A 16,995-nucleotide genomic window follows, 5' to 3' on the forward strand; every position below is an offset into this window, starting at 1 on the left:
AGAGTTTAATAACTTGGCTTTCTTGTGCTAAAATTCTGGAAATAATGCAAATGAAATCTTGTACTGTTCTGTCATTAAAAATATCTGAATTTTGCATTACGATAATACTTGTGAAGAATAAAAAAAATTCATAACCTCAGCTGGAAAACTGCGAGTTTCCAGTCCTAGAGTTTAGGTTGGAAAATATTGTGATAAAGAACTCACAAGCATATAATAAGTGATCATCTGTTCAAAAAATTATTTTCTTGTTTTTAAATGGTATTCAACAGTAAGCAGACAAGAAATTTTGGATTCTTTTTCCGAATATTAATTTCAGATGAATGTGTATTTTTGTTAGATGCTGACAAGACACTGGCCTAATTATAGCCTGAACTCTGAACTCTTATATCAAACACAAGCTTCCAACTCAGAAAATTTTCTCTGTCATACAAAACAGTCATATGGAACTTCACCTGGGGAAAGTAGAACACTTCAAAGAATGTAGTCTAAATCACATTTTCTGCCAGTTTTGCCACGAAATATTCTCAAGGGAAAAAAAAAATCAGATTCAAATATATTGTCTGAAGCTGGATGGAGGAGAGCAGGAGTCTGAAACTATTACAGTTTATAATACAGCAGAACAAGATGATGAGAAGACATCAGTGCAAAGCTCAGATCTATTCCTATTGGCAATGGGGTATCTCAGTACAACTTTCTTAAAAAACCCCAAATGCCATCCCGGGGACATTATAATTTTCCGATGGGAGGTAAAAATAATCAAAAACTGAACTTCTAATCTAACCTTCTGAGTGTCTTTTTAAAGTCTGCAGAAGGGATCAAATATATGAACTATAAAATCATAGACGAAACTAAAGCCCAACCACAGACATTTCAATTAGAATTCAGTTCCAAAAAAAAGCCTATATATAAAAAAAAGTATATATATTTGAGGTTCCTGAGTCCCTTTGGATGTTTTTGGAAATCTTCTCTTAAACTTTGTTTAGACTGTGAGGTGCCGTTGCCTCATTAAAAACAGAAGCTTTTGTTTTCTGGTAATGAGCACCAATTGACAAAAATGTACAGTCTCATGTTTGTGTCCAGTGACAAGCCTTACTGTGCTGAATTATCCTTTGTTGGCAAACCTGATCCTACCTGGGACAATGTTGAGAACTATTTTCATACCCTTTCCATGCTAAGCAGGCATCTTACATATGTGGAGCCAACGGGAGCAAGCTATAATAAAACAGGGAAATATATATATATATATATATATATATATTTTTTTTTTTTTTAAAAAGGGGTGATAATTAAGAAAATTAATCACTTTCTATGGAGTAGTGGAATTCTTTTTTTACCAGTCACAAAATCACTAAGGAGTGCTGTCAAAGTCGTGCAGATTCTGTCAAACTTCACTTTATATTGAAAATAGTAATATCTCTTCTTATTCTTTTTTTTCCTTCTTGTCAGTTTAGATGCAATATTTATGTTTTCATCATATTACCTTAATAATCTCAGGATACTTACTCAAAAGTCATGACCAAAAGTACAGTTGCTTTAATTTCCTTGGTAGTCAACAATAACAAGGATTGTTTTATAACAGGTGACTTACCAGAAGGGAGAGCTGAGAAGGATTTTCCATTTATGATGGATTTCATAGATGGTTTCTCCACCAAATACTCTGACTCTAAAGCCTAAACACATGCACTTTTGTAAATAGCAGCAATAACACAACAGCAGGTGGTGAGCTTGCACATTGCTTTGTCGTCGTACTCTAATGAATTCTTTTGTGGGTGGTGGGGTCCCTATAGCAGAGACTGTAACCACAAGTCTTATTTCTGTTCCTCAGTGTAATTCCAGTTTGGGTAGAATCAAGTACATCTACATTGCTAGATGCTGCAGTGGTTGCTAGAATTCCATTAGCTAAGCTTTTAGTTCCAAAGACTTTCATTTCAGTAGACTGTATTTTGTTTTCAGTACATTTCTCCAGATGATAACTTAGCATAGTTTATTTTTCAATTCTTGGCTGTGCTGTACAGAATTATTTTGGTTTTGTAAAGGTGAATTTAACACATGTGTATGGATAATTAGGAATTTAGAATTTCATATTGTATCCTGCATTTGACTGTTTGTTCACTTTTGAAATGTATCTTTTTTATATTTTTTTGGTGGTATTAATTGTGAAAGAAATGTTCTGAAGAGATATTTTCTCCTCCCTACCTTTTGAACTGTGAAATATCACCATTTGCATCAATAAAACAATGACAGCAACTTAGATACACCTTGAAGGTAGTACTGTTTAAAATACTTAAGGATTCCTTCTATATAAAGTGGGATTTATATGCTGATGTTGAGGCTGCAATAGGGTAGTAAGTATATTAAAGGAGAAGTACTATTAAAGCTTCACTGAAGACAAAGAAAGTTGGATCCTCTTCAATTGCTGTGATGTTTTACAGTGTCTTTTTCTGCCTTGTGGAAATACTATCTTTAGAATGAAAGATGAGCTCTATTTTCCACTCTGCTGGTTACTGAACATATTGTTTAATAGACAGAGCTGTGATGAGAGGTGTTGTTTAGGACATTCTTGCACATGCTTCTGAAGATGCAGACTCTTGAAAAGAGAAAGTAAATAAAGGAAAACTTGTTCTTTGCTCTTTAATACACCATTAGAACAGCAGTAAATAATTGTTCTTCTGAAAATCCCATGAATTCACATAGAGAAGGAATTAATGAGTTTATCTTCATATGTGAAGAGTTTACAGAAGCACACATAAGACTGAATTTTCATCTCTATGACCCAGCTACACAAAACATAGTAGCTTTTTTTCCCTGGCCCCTGCACCATCCCCCCATTCTATTCTGATCTCAATAATTCCCTCTCCCCCCCCCCCTCCCCACACACATTAATCTGCATCTATAACTACAAGTGCAAAGAGAAGTGATTTTTGTCCCCTAACACTGCTTGGTAAGACTTTACATAGGGCATTTACCCCCATAAGTTACCAGAGCTGAACGTGCATCTTCATTGAGAGCTCTGAAATATGTGGAAAACATATTGCATTTAACCCAGCAGGCCTTCAGACTGCTACATAATTTAACTAAATAATAGGAATGGAAAACCCGATAGATAGACAGATAGATAGATAGATAGATAGATAGATAGATAGATAGATAGATACACACACATTTTCCTCAAGATCAATGCCCATATCAGTATAAAATTTCTCATCTTTCAACAGACTTGAAGTATGGTTTACTTCAAATCCAACTGACTGCTTATTTACATGAAGACCTGATACTTTACTTTTTATAAATGGTTTACATCTATTTTAAAGCATTGCAGGGAAAAATACATTTCAAAAGTGAACAAACAGTCAAATGCAGAAAAGATACAGCACAAGAATTTCCACTTTCTCAGAAGGCTCAAACCACAGAAGAAAACTACAGAAGGTTCTAATTCTCCATTCAGTGTGTTAATTTCACATGGATACAAAGTTTATTTAAAATCAACTCCTCCTTGTGCATTCTGCTGATACTGTGAACTTCGTGGAAGTTTTGTGTATATAGAACTTGTTTTCTTTGAGTAACATGAGTCTGAAAACTGAATTGTTTTTAAGTCGTTTTGTTCTCATTAGCAATATAGTCAGAAAACAATATTTTGTTTTGTAATAAATGAATTATAAGACTATATTAGAGATTTTTATTCTCCAAATTGCAAATTTTAATCTACTAACAAAAATCCAGACTTCTTCTGCTGTCTCACCTCACACTTGTTTAAGGATGATTAGATAATTTTCATTTCAGTGAATTCCAATTAGACATGCATGAAGGTGTTTAACAAAGAAACCAGATTCTGGTGTATAAAAGTACCCTAGATGTCCAAAACAATGTCTCCAGGCTACCTATTTATCCTCTTCCCAGAACTGTAGAGGCTAGATAGGAATATAAAATGCTTTTCCTGAAACTACTGCTATTTTTGAAGGACTTTTCAGAGTGAATTTTGATATCTTTGTCTAACTAGGAAGCTGTTATTTTCTAATTATGTGCCAGCAAGGGAACTAAAGTTATAACAGTAAGAAAGGGCAAAATGTATGTGTTGTATTACATACTTGTAAGTTTTGTAAGCCATATCTACACTGCAAAGCTTTCTAGACATCTGCATGAATGTTGGGAGGGTAGAAAAAAGAAAACAACTTAATTCCTAAGTGTGGGAAAAAGCATTGTAATTATCTATGATATAGTTATCTCACGTAGAGCTAGTTTATACTGAAAAAAATGAGTTAGCTGTCATGTAGGGACAGGGTTTTTTATTTTTTATTTCTATTTTTTGACACTTTAAACTGTCTCTCTGCTGGACAACTTCATGCTGCTACTGACAATACCTTACAGTATTGGTCTATAAGACTGAAGTCTCTTGTAAGACTGGAAAAACAACAGGAAAAACATACTCTTGGAAGGTCTTCCTAGAAATTACAAGTCTGAAAGAACTTTCATTAATTTAATTAGTGATGGGGAGATACTCACCCAGCAATAGCACATTAGAAAAATCGTTATTTGTATGATGATACAATATGTAGCATTAATTAATCAAAAAACATCTGAAATGAGAGAAGCTTCAAGATTCCCAGCAATAAATGTAGTTACACAAAGCTCTGGGAGAAAGTGACAACTACTTTAATAACAGGGTTCTTGGGGACATCATGTCTGTCTCAGTGTTTGCCTCCTCCTATTGCTAAAGCACAAACCCTTTTCTAAGTTTTATAGTTTCAGCTTTATCCTTTGTGTTTTACATTCTCTAAAACCAAAGTAATGTCCAGATACTAGATAAGCATTTTAATTACTTTTTAATTTAAAATCAGAGACATAAATCCCTAAAGCAAAAGGTTATAGAAATAATTTAAAGTCAATTAAACGAATGCAAGCTTTGAACTCCTGTATAATACCATTTCTGCTGCTAGTAATTGACTTACTTTTGTTCTTCTGTTAATCAGAATTAATTTGTAAGTCCTTAAGGGTATTGATATAGCCCATTTCAGAAAAAAAAAAAAAGAAGTACAGTGAACTGTCAAATGAGTTACTTGAACACATTAATATTATTTTAGTGACATAGGTTAAGTATAGATATTTCAGAAAAGTTTCATTACTGTTTTCTTTTTGTAAGTATGTACTATTTTAATAGATACAAAATAAACCACGTAATGTGACTATTTTTGGTGTATCACCATAGATTAAAATCTTCCAGACTTAAAAAAGATATTTCTGTCTGTACAGATGACATTTTAGCCATAAAATGTAGGTACAGCAGTCACCAGCTCATGCTGATTAGCAGAGGGTTGTGGATAACATTTCTATTGTCAATGATAATGTTTAACACAGACCAGTTCTTCAGCTTCATAAATTGCAGTTGCAAGCTTGGACGGTACTTCAACAGCCAATTTGGTGTAAAAGGTGTTGGCAGGGTAGTGTCTGTGAACCAAACTATTGGGATGACTTAGGCAGTTTTCACAGCAACTGCAGCATGTAGTTTAGTTAGTGTGATAAATTGTCTATCTTGAGCTCAACAAAAAAGATGCTTTTATAATTCTCTTGGGATTGCTCACTTCATGTGTCACATAAGCAAAATGACATTTTGACTAATCTACAGATTAATTAATTTTTACAGGAATTACATGTTTCAGTAAATACAGAAATTCTCACATGAAGTGTGAAAGTGATCCAGAAAGGGGAGTTTAGGTCTATACGTCATTTCTACTTTCCATCTGAACTGCAAGCAGTAGAAATAGACTCTTACATACAAGTGTCTCTGGGACCTTTTCCAGGAAGACAAAAAGAAACTCTAGCTGATACTCAAAAACTGCAAGAAAAAAAAAAAAAAAGATCCATCAGTTATAGTAATTATAAAAGTTATTAGAAACTTTCCCGCACTATAGATTTACAGATTCAGCTCTTTCAGTTCATTTAAACATCACACCCCTATTTTCTAGTCCCAACAGGTTTAACATTGTGTAGTTGTATGGCAAAATTGGCACCAAATCTTTCCCATCTCAAGCTAAATCAGGACACTGAGAAGTAATACGTGCTTTTCTATCTTTTCCTGTTGCCTGCAGTTGTTCGCATACTTTGTTATATATTTGTGTGTGTGATTCTGTAAGTGTTCAGCTGCTCTGCTGCTGAAATTAAGATCATGAAGAACTGAAGTGCATAAAAAGGACTACAAAGAGATTGATCTGATTCTAGAAAGTATTTACAGCTTACTAGTGATTTTACAGGAAATTCTTATTCTTTTTTATAAATCACTGAATATTTTTTAAAGAGGTTTAAGCCTGGTCATTATTTTTTCACCTTGAAACCCCAGTTTTACTGTAGCTGTTTACTTATTTTTATATATTAATCATCCATTTCTAGATGGCCTTCTCTTCAAACCAGATCATGAATTTGGGAGCTGTGCACTGCTTGCAACTTTCACTATTTTAAGTGCTTATGCCCAGTACAAAAGGCAAGTCTTAGACGTTTGTGACATTTTTTTGACCATCCTTAGAAAAAAATTTTATGCACAATTGTCTGTTTCAGACTGTTGCCAGCCACTTCATTAGCTGAATGGCCCCGTAGATAGAACCAAGTAGTTATTGCCATCATAGGATTTAATCCATCTCACTAAAGTAGATTTCTAAAGGCAGGCTGCATCTCTTTACTAAAGTAAGGTTCCTGCATTTAATAATTACTCATCTACCCCAGAACAGAAGTCTAATTACTGTATAAAATTGGAAGACATTTTAGATGTCTGAGCTCTTGACTAGAGCAGTTTCAGCTATTGAACATTTCATGTGGATGTCTGCTCTCATCTCTTTTCCTCCTACGTGAAAACCATTGGAAGATGCAAGTCAGTACAGTACGTTAAACAACTTCCCCCTCTCCTCCTCTTGTTGCTTCCCTCTATAGTCCTGCTCCTTCTTTATAATTGCCAAAAATCAGTGTTCTGTAAGGTGCTGGCACACTCATATTTCTTCCTGTCCAGCAAGATCTACTTGCTACACAAATCTCAGCAAAGAGGAAGATCTTCATAGGTAGAAAGAATCACCCCCTATCAAGTTCTACTAAAACCAGGGGCAAAACTCTTCTACTTTCATAGCCATATTACCCAATCTGCTACTGAGCCTGTTGGAAACTCCACAAAGTACAAATGTCTCCCTCAAATGCCAGCTCCATTCTCAGCTACTGCCAGAGGAGTTATGGATCCTCACTTTTGCTTGTAGAGATGAAAACTGAAAGACCTTTAAACCCACTACTTAAAGTAATTTGTGTAGACTTCATAAAAATTCACCTGAGCAATCAGGTATTTCCTTAGTTTTCTTATATATATATTAATAGAGAATTAAAGCTTTTAAACTTGCATTATAGAGAACTCTAAATTATGCGTTAAAACTTTCAAGACCAGCATGCATGGTTAAGGAGTCAAAGAAGCTGTTTCTAAACATTTGAATTCCCTTAATATTATCACCAAATAATTCTACCGATAGTTGTGCCCATGAAGCTGTTCAAGTATTCTCATTTCAAACTCTGTTTCCTTGTAGACTTCTGTGTGCCATGAAAAAACTAACAACTCAATTATACCTCTTTTCAGGCAGGATAATTAAGAAGTGCACCAAATAAATGTGTGATCTGCAGCCACTCTTATGTCTTTATCTTTTGTAATGTTGTTTGTGCAACACGACCTGAAATAACTCTTCAAAAGTGTCCTGTTGGTACATAGAATAGCAATGTACAGTTCTTTTCAGACACCTTATGTCTCAAATAATAAACTTCAATAACAGTGCCAGTCAATATTTATCTTCAGTTCAGGACCTTTATGGCATAGTAGTATATTACACATTTGAAAGATAGGGCATCATAACAGGCACACTCTAACACTGGTACAGAAACTCAAACCTTTGCCTTAAGGCAGTAATGAAATAGCATAAGCTTTCAAATCAAATTAATCAAAAAATTGAATGAAAGCTCATTAAAATAATCTTGAAATTATAGTAGTTCTAGAAAATTACTTAATAGCTTAATATTAAACTACATATACAGAAGTGACAGAAATAGAAATAGAATGTACTTAACTATAATTTTTTTTTACCACAGCATAAAGTAAAAAAAAAAAATCTGAATTTTAGGCCTTGCTCCTGAAAAATTGTATTCCACCTGAGAGAGGCCCTCTAAACAATTTAGAGATTCCATAACACAGGAGTAACTACAACCAGCATAATAAACAATCACTTCCAAGTGTTACTCAATAAGAAATGTTTCATAGAGGACCTGACCTTTTCTTCCACTAAAGCATTTTCTTCCACTAAAGCATTTTCTTCCACAGGGAATTCATAACTTCAATACCCTTCACCACTGCAAAGGTAATCTGCATCTTCAACTATCAAAAAAACAGCCAGAGATGTGAAGAATGGACTTTCCTCTCATCTCACAGTTCAGGGGATACGGCACTCATACAATATGCAATTTTCCCATTGCATTTTTTTTTTTTTTTTTTAACTGATATAAACCTTCATGAAAGAACCTGGTAGGAACTTTACCACCACGTCTTCAGTGTCTCTGATTGGTCGCATTCTCCAGATAAAGCTATTTTATATGTTTTTAAGAAGGAAAGAAAACACGAAAAATAGAAGGCATATGGCATGAGAGAAGCAAAATAACTTGTGCTACAGTTCTGTTTCAATTTTTGTTTTCCTGAACAGTTACTAGCTAATATAAAAACTGAAACATTAATTGGCTCAGGTACTAGAACAGCCTGGGTGAGCATCCTAATCAGCAGGATGGAGAGCCATGATAATTTACATGCTCTTTTTGGTTCTGTTAGTCTTTATTTATGCAATGTGAGAAGAGTCTGAAATTTTTGCTGCTAGTTTCTGCTCCTAGCAATATCCTCCTGTAAAGCACATCATCCTGGAGTGTTAAGGGAGTTAGCAGGGAAGAGTGGGAAGCCTGCATCATTTCAGGCAAAGAAAATAATTGAGCCCTTGTTCACTACCTCTAACAATCCTTGTGGTCTGTTTTAACACAAAACCTGATCTTCTACATCTGTTCAGAACACACCAGATTGCCTCAAGCAACTCTAGTTCGATGAACAACTATTTTATTCATTTTAACTGGATTTATAGAAGAGACAGGTGCAAAACTGTAAACATGGAGGGCCATCTGGACAAGCTCAGAATAGCAATGTCTTGTGAATCTGGGAATCTCTGGATGGTACATGTGTCCTTAAAGAGATAAAATACCATGCAATATTAGAACAGATATACTTTATGTGTGCAAAGTCCTCTGAATATTTTCAGACCAGCTACTCAACATTTCTACAGTAGGAAAGACCCAGGACATATTGTCCTTTAGCATCTGTCTGGCTAAGCCTCTTTCATTCCTGATCCTCTGAAGTGCAGCCACAGGGGCCATGCATGAAGAGATGGATGTGGTACTGAAGCAGAACTGTAACAGCCCCAGAAACTTCAATACAAAGCCTTAGATTGCACACTTCTGACATGTTTCCCAGATAAGGGCACTCAGGGCTCTCAAGAACATTAGGCACACAAAATTATCTAGGTAGGGCTTCTTCGCCTTTTATCCTGGGAGATCAAATTACCTTTTAATGAAACAGTGGATGTAAGTCACTCCAAAATTAGTGTAATAACTGATTATATGCAGTGAATGATTGTGCAGTGATTAAACTTTAATGTGAATGATTCTAACTCAGACATCTGGATTAGAACTTTCTTTAGAATTATTTTGTATTGTAGATTCACCAGACTCCTTGTTAGACTGGACATAGATCATAAAATATGACAGATGTTATTATAAAAATAAGGATATATCTGAGATAGATTTTTTTTTTTTTAACCCCCCAATGCAGTCAGGGTTTGAAAAAGCTATCAAAGGCTCCTCCTGCATTCTTTGCCAGTGATGCCCAGCAGTGGGCATCTTTAAATGGTAAAGATATTTTGTAGAAGTTTTTTTCTGTCTGTGATGCTCTAAAGATAAATAACAGTGATTTTTTTTTTTTAATATTTTCTAATTTTACTAGCCCTGTTGATGTAGTTAAAACCCTCACCTTTCCCATTTTCTTACAAGGTATATGGAACATGATGCTTAGCTTAATTCAAAATAAAAGAAGCTGTGATCTGTTCCCAGTTAAACTAAAGTATTTTAGTAATGGGTTCTAGGAAGTGTTGAAGGGTTTATATATCCAACTAAATGGCTTACTTCTTCCAACTAGCTACTTATTCCACCTATGATATTGCAAAGCATATATAATTAAAAGATTAATTCTTACTAGGTGTCTAATATCAATGAAGATGGTTGGAGTTTTTTTAATGTATGTTACATTCATTATTGCACTTTGATATGTATTAAAGACAGCAGATAAAATCAGTTAGTTTATGTTTTTTTCCTTTGGCCTATACTGTGAACAAATTTGGTTCTTACATTTTCCACTCCTAAAGTAAATACTTTCAACTGTTGTTTGTTGTTCGCTTGTTTTTAAGTGTCTTAAATAATTTTAATATATTTAATTATTGTAGATTGATTATTTCATTTTCCAAAAGGCTAGTGAATAGCTGAATGGCATGATTAGAACTAGCAGTTGTACTTGTATAGCATTTGAAATTTCTTAATAGAAGTACAAATATTTAACCAATTGTAACTAATATGTAAAGATTAAGAACACCAGTTTGATTAGGTTGTTAATTACTATCTATAAGTGAGTAAAACCAGCAGGAATCATAGGTAGAACATTGGGAGGACAACATAAAACACAATCATATATTTGAAACTTATATTTACTAAACAAATCAAAGATTTAGTGCTTGCATGTCTAAAAGTATATTGTCTTAACCTCACTCAAGCTATGTAAACAAGAGATTCAGAGACTACCCATTTTCTCAAGCAAAATTCATGTCTATAGTGATATCTGTTCTGCTAAGCATATCACATATAACCAGGAAATAATTGCCTTGAAAATAAAGCTTACTTAAATTCCAAGACTTTGTCAGCTAGCTTTTGAAGAAATGAAGTAATTTTCAAAAAAAAAAACAGAAACACTTTTCCTGTAAAATTATTAAATTATTATTCAATTGAAATTGCTCAGATATTTTTAGATATTGTAGCTAAGAATACACTTACTGCACAATTAATGTTGTTATTAAAATGATTTAATTATTCAGTGACTTAATTAGCTAAATTTAGGAAGGAATCAAGTGTTCAGCCCCTGATAATTACTACGTTGTTCACCAATACTGAAGGAATGAGCACAGCTGAGAACTTCAGCTTCACAATACTTCAAGGAGTTTTGTAGGAAGTTAGCAGATCAAGAATAATGACTGTATGCAATCTGTGAGTGACTATGCAAGGGCCATGGTATATCATTGAAGGGGAAAGCTAGGATCTACCTGTTGTCTGTAAGGTGATCTGGATTTTAGTGTGTAATTCTCATTCTTCTCCAGACTGTGACTGAACTATTATCTTGAGTTTGACTGGATGAAAATGGACACTTCCAGGTCATTGACATCAAAGTCAGTTGGTTGACTTGATGGAAAGATTATGTTTGAAGAAATAAAAATTATAGGAAAGAACAGTGTCGCAAATAATTTTTTGTGTGTTTATTACACTAAAATGCTACGATCTACACTAAGTCCAAACACAGCACAATGGAGCCAGGATCTAGACTTGGGTATTAATTCCAAATATATTGATTATTTGAAATATATCTCACTGTATCAGGAGAGTTTGTGAATATGCTTTCCATTAAAATGTGAATATATTCCCAGTATGTGAATATTCCCACTAATTGCAAATGTTTCAACAGGTCAGAAGAAATTTCTTCCTTCACTATAGTCTTTTATATTTCCTTCAGCCAACAAGTTCTCAAAATTCTGATCCAGAGAGGCTGAATGAATTAACCAACTCCTCTTGTAAGTTTTGCTTTTTAAAATATGGATAAGCTTTAAACCTATTTTACTTATTATGCAAGACAATCAAAATACATGGCTACATAAGTAGCAGTGGGCACAGTTTATATGTTACACTCTTCACTGTACAAACACTCTGTATCAGTTTGCTTTTGTTAAGTTATGAGTTGATTTAGGAGAAAAAGAAGAGGCTGGAAAGTTTTCTCTCTCTCTCTCTCTCTGTCTTTTCAGGAGTGCTGTTCCTAGAACAATGGGAATAAATATTGCAACTATATACCTCAACCAGTCACTTCTGTTCTTAAAATGAAGGCCAATGCAACAAACAAACAAAAATCCCAGAACAGTCCAACTTAAAAACAAACAAACAAACAAAAACCCACACAAGCCTTACAAAAACATCATGAGATAGCAATGAAATTTTCCTTTGCAGAGGATTTCATAAGGAAAAACTGTCTTAAATATCTTGACCTTTAAGTAGATAGAGGTGATTTAACAGCCTGTTGTCCATCATTGTTAATAATTGACAGCTATTCATACCATAGGTAAAAACAGAAATATTTCTTCATGATAACTTATTTCAAAAAGGTATGCAGAGACAGTAGGAATAAGTTATCTGAAGTGTAATTTTTATATGAAAGGAAAATAGGAGTTATTCTTACTTTCTTTCTTAGAAACTGTTTTTTTTTCCTTTAGATGGAATGAGTTATTTGATAGAGGTCTCTTCTCTTTTTCTTTATTTCTTAGACTGTAACATATAGCTTTCTTTGTTGAAGACCAGTCATCCTAGAAGCTGTTTTCTTAAGGTTTGGTCTGCCCTCTAATTTGTATTTATCATGTCCTACATTTTGGTTAGTCATAAAAACATCTCTGGAAGCTGAAATATTGTCTCTGACATCTTGAACTTAATGTTCTGAATGAAACACTGTACAGAGCAGAACTTTAGAACATGGCTACTAAATTTATAGATCAGTAGATTGTGTGTTTTACATAATTTTATTTTTATTATGACTTTGTGAATTTGATGTAACCCATGTATATGATGGCATATCATTTTTAACAGTCACTATTGATACTGTACAGTTGTATTTTATTTCTTCAAAACACAAATTAATTTGGTCATTTTAAACGTAGCAAAAGTGTCTAAAACAATAATAAATCAGGAAAAAAAAAATGAAAGAACTGCCTCTAATTTTATTTTAAAAAAATTATTTGTTTTTTTCTGTTCTTAACAATCTAATTAACGCAATATGTGGCTGATGCAGATGAGTGATTTAAGGTCCTGCTTGCCACAGAACAATGTTTACATCACTTAGAAAAAGTGCAATTTAACAGAGTTTGATGGTAAGGTTCATTCTATTAGTTACTGCATGTAGAAAATACGCCAAGCAGAATTGGGTGAGAGTTATTCTAGAGTGATTTCTGTGGGGACAAGATATAATTGATAAAGGGTCGAGGGAGACCCTCTTGTTAAGTCATGAGCTTCAGAATGCACTTGCTTGCTTTCTAAGCTTCTTCTCAGAGAGGAGTCTAGGTGCGGCTACATCCAAACAGACCCAGACTTGGTCAATGGCTTAAGTCTAAGAGACATAGGGGGTAAGAGAAAACAGGTAAAGGATTATATGTGCTTGTGGCCAAAGGATTATATATGCACTCCTGATTATTTGTATTGCTTGGCTAGGATTTCAAAGTTTCATCATGCTACATCTCAACTTGCTTACCTCTTCTGTGGGGACCTGGTGACAGGTCATTCCAAAATCTGAATCCCAGGTGTCTTGAAGCAAGCTCTCAGGCATTGAAATTCATTGCTGACAAAGATGGGATCCCAGGTGTCTCAAAGAAAACTCTCAGGAATTGAAGTTCATAGAAATTAATAATTTATTGGAGTAGTACAGCTGCAAGGCTGGCTTGAGCTAGGTGCTTTCAAAGAGGTGCTGAGAAAAGCATAGTAGTCCCTGGGTAATTATACCCTTACAGACTGATTATCCATCCCTCACATGTTGATTCAGTCCAATAGTTACATTTGAGTCTGGGGTATTCTTGCTTCTCATTTGATTCTTTCGCTGTCTTTAGACAGGCGCTTGTTTTGTTTAGCTGCAGATGTTGATAGTTTACAGCTCCTTCATGCTGGCCTTGAAGGCATTATTTTCCCAAGTGGAACCAGTTTTGCTCAACAAGGTACAAAAAAGGTCTTATCTTGCAGGTGTTGATGTTTTGTAGCTGCTTTGTTTTCATACAAGTTTGGTAAATATGAGTGGAACTTTACAACCCAGAATTTAAGATTGCAGCAATTTTAGGTACTAAGTAACACAAACAGACAGTATATTAAAAATCACATGGCTGTATAATTCTAAGTGATTAATTCTATTGAAAATCTACTTATTTAAGATAAGCAGTTAATACAGAACTTAAATTGGGCTCATCCAGTGATCTGTGATTAGTAAAAGATCATTACCCTACAGCCATGCTTGTCTAACAGAGAGAGCTCAAATTGGTTCTCCCAGGCTGTCATATTTGTGGAATAAAGTTGTTTGCTTATATTCAAATTGCAGACAGTGGGAAAGGTATGCACGAACCTCCTTGCACCCACAACTTATTGATGTTCATTGTTCCTTTGTGGGTTTCCTCAAGGAGTTGTAGAATGGGCTAAAGCTCAGACCTTTAGCTCTTTTAGAGCCTGTACCAAACTGATGCTGGCTTGGTTAAATAGGGGATGGGGGCATTGGGTTGATCTGTCACAATATCTAGTAATTAGCCTGACCCATTTTGGGGGGGTAAAATCCCATTCTACCATATTTTTTTTTTCCAGTCCCCTCTGGCTAGTTTCTAAGTGGTACAGTGGTTCTTGTCAGTCCACTGAAAATGCAACTAGTGTAATATTTCATGCAAAAAATAGTATTTTTCATGCATTACACAACATATTCTTTCTATTTAAAGTTCTCACAAGAAACATCTAAGTTGTATTCTCTAAGCAGCTGTACTACTGGGACAAATGTAGCAAATAAACCTTTACAAAAAAAGCAAGTCGAGTCCAGTTAATTTCCAGTTATGCACTACCAGGCAGATTGTAGAGATACATGGATGCTGGTGGCATGATCAACTTCTGATAAGCGGTGTGAAGGTATTTCTTTTTGAGAATTTGGGTTAAAGTTATGTCCTCCCATGTTCTGAATTCCTGAATTCTTTCCTGAAATGCAGTGTCTGATCTTTCTTTTTAAAGCAGAGCAGAGGTTAGTTACATTTGGGAAAATAATTTCTATTTCTGTGTTAAGAGCATGACAGCAGGATGTGGGCTGTTGGAAGGAATAATCTAGGATTTTTTTTTGTTTCTTTTAATTTCTTCCACTAATGAATGTACATTAAGTTGGAGTACAGCTAGGTGTCAAATCTAGTGAGTGGGATATCTACACAAGAAGGGTCCACCCTGAATTCCAGTTTCTAGGAGAATGGAGTAATAATTTGAAATACTACAGCAGTTACTGGAACAGAAAATGAAGATCAGGACTCTGCCTCCTATATGGATGTTCTAAGAAATGGCTGAAAAATAATTCTTGCTCTCGAACTTTGGCTCAATAAATGTGTAATTATTTTCTACCTAATGAAATGGCTTCAACAAGCCAGGGTGAGAGTGCCCTGCACATAGACAGCTCAGTTTCTGTGCTAGGAAGCTTGAAATGTGGATTTAATTTGTCTTGGGTCAGATAGGGTTACTGGATTTGATAATCACATATCCTGAGCCATTGCATAAATGTGGCTGGACAGTGGTATGGGAAGGGGGACATTCTCTTTGAGATTTAAGAACAATGTTAATGAGTCACAGGTTTGAGCAGGGTGCTTGCACCTTCTCACACTGAGGACTAAACGATTACTAGGATTTTCAAAGGCAGAATTTTGAGATGTGGGGAAGCTTTTATGCCCAGAATTTGGTCAAGCATAAAAGGTGAATTTTAGAGTCAACATTAAGAAATTATTTCCTTAAGACCAGTGCAGACAGGACAAAGACACCAACATCTTTTGATTTACCTCGGTACCTGTTAATATCTGAATGAATTCCTTATGAAGGAGAATCTCTGTCACCTTTTTTGGGCTGGATGTCTCCATTGACTGTTATGGAGATTAGTTACTGTTCTGTTTGAAATAGCTGGTTTACCAACAGGGGAGAATGGATACAGGATGGGTATAAGGGCTGCAAATAGTCAGAGGTATCTTGGGATGATCTGTCTTTTCTGCTATTTCTTCTTTTCATTTACTTATTCTTTTATTATTTTTTAAATATAATAGTGGTTTTTTTGTTTGTTTTTTTGTTTGTTTGTTTTGGGTTTTTTTGTTTGTGTTTTGTTGCTGTTGTTTGTTTGTTTGTTTTTGTTTTTTGTTTTTTTATTGGGGGGCGGGGAGGGGAAATTACCACATGTGGTAGGATTTTAAGAAGGAGAGGGGATTAAAACAGGGATGACAGACTATTACCAAGACATCATTTATGTGCATAATGGATGCTGCTCTATTAAGGATTCTGAATACATATTTAGTCACAGTACACAAGGACATCTGCATTTCAACATCTTACCACTGTAAAGTGGCTTGTTGAAGTCCTTATGATGAGCAAATGGCCATTTTGTTGAAAATAACTTGAAACATAAAAATGAGGATAGGAGGTTAAAGTTTCAAGGTGACTGTGGCATTTAAGAATCTAAGGCCAGAGAGCTATCATTTCTGATTAAATGGCTTATCTAAGTCTGATTGTCTCTTTATGTTTGGGTCATATTCATCCCTCAAGCAGAGTCACTGAAGCAGTAGATGAACTTGATTCTTTCATCCTCATCCAGTTGACCCTGCTGGGCAATCCTATTTTTTAAGACGTTCTTTTTATGTAAACTGACTTGATTTTGGCAGAAGGTACTAAATAAAGCTAAAGTATTACTATAAAAAGTAGTTGCAGTATAAATATGAAATAAACCATGCTGAAAATCCTGCTGTTGAAATAAAGATGGTCCTGTTTCATAGATTTCCATTTTTAATTCACTGTCATTGTATAATTTTGCTTTACTCTCTAAAGCTTATTTTGCTCTGTGAAGCT

The sequence above is a fragment of the Streptopelia decaocto genome (assembly GCF_964273445.1).
Source record: "Streptopelia decaocto genome assembly, chromosome: 1".
Lineage (NCBI taxonomy): Eukaryota > Metazoa > Chordata > Aves > Columbiformes > Columbidae > Streptopelia > Streptopelia decaocto.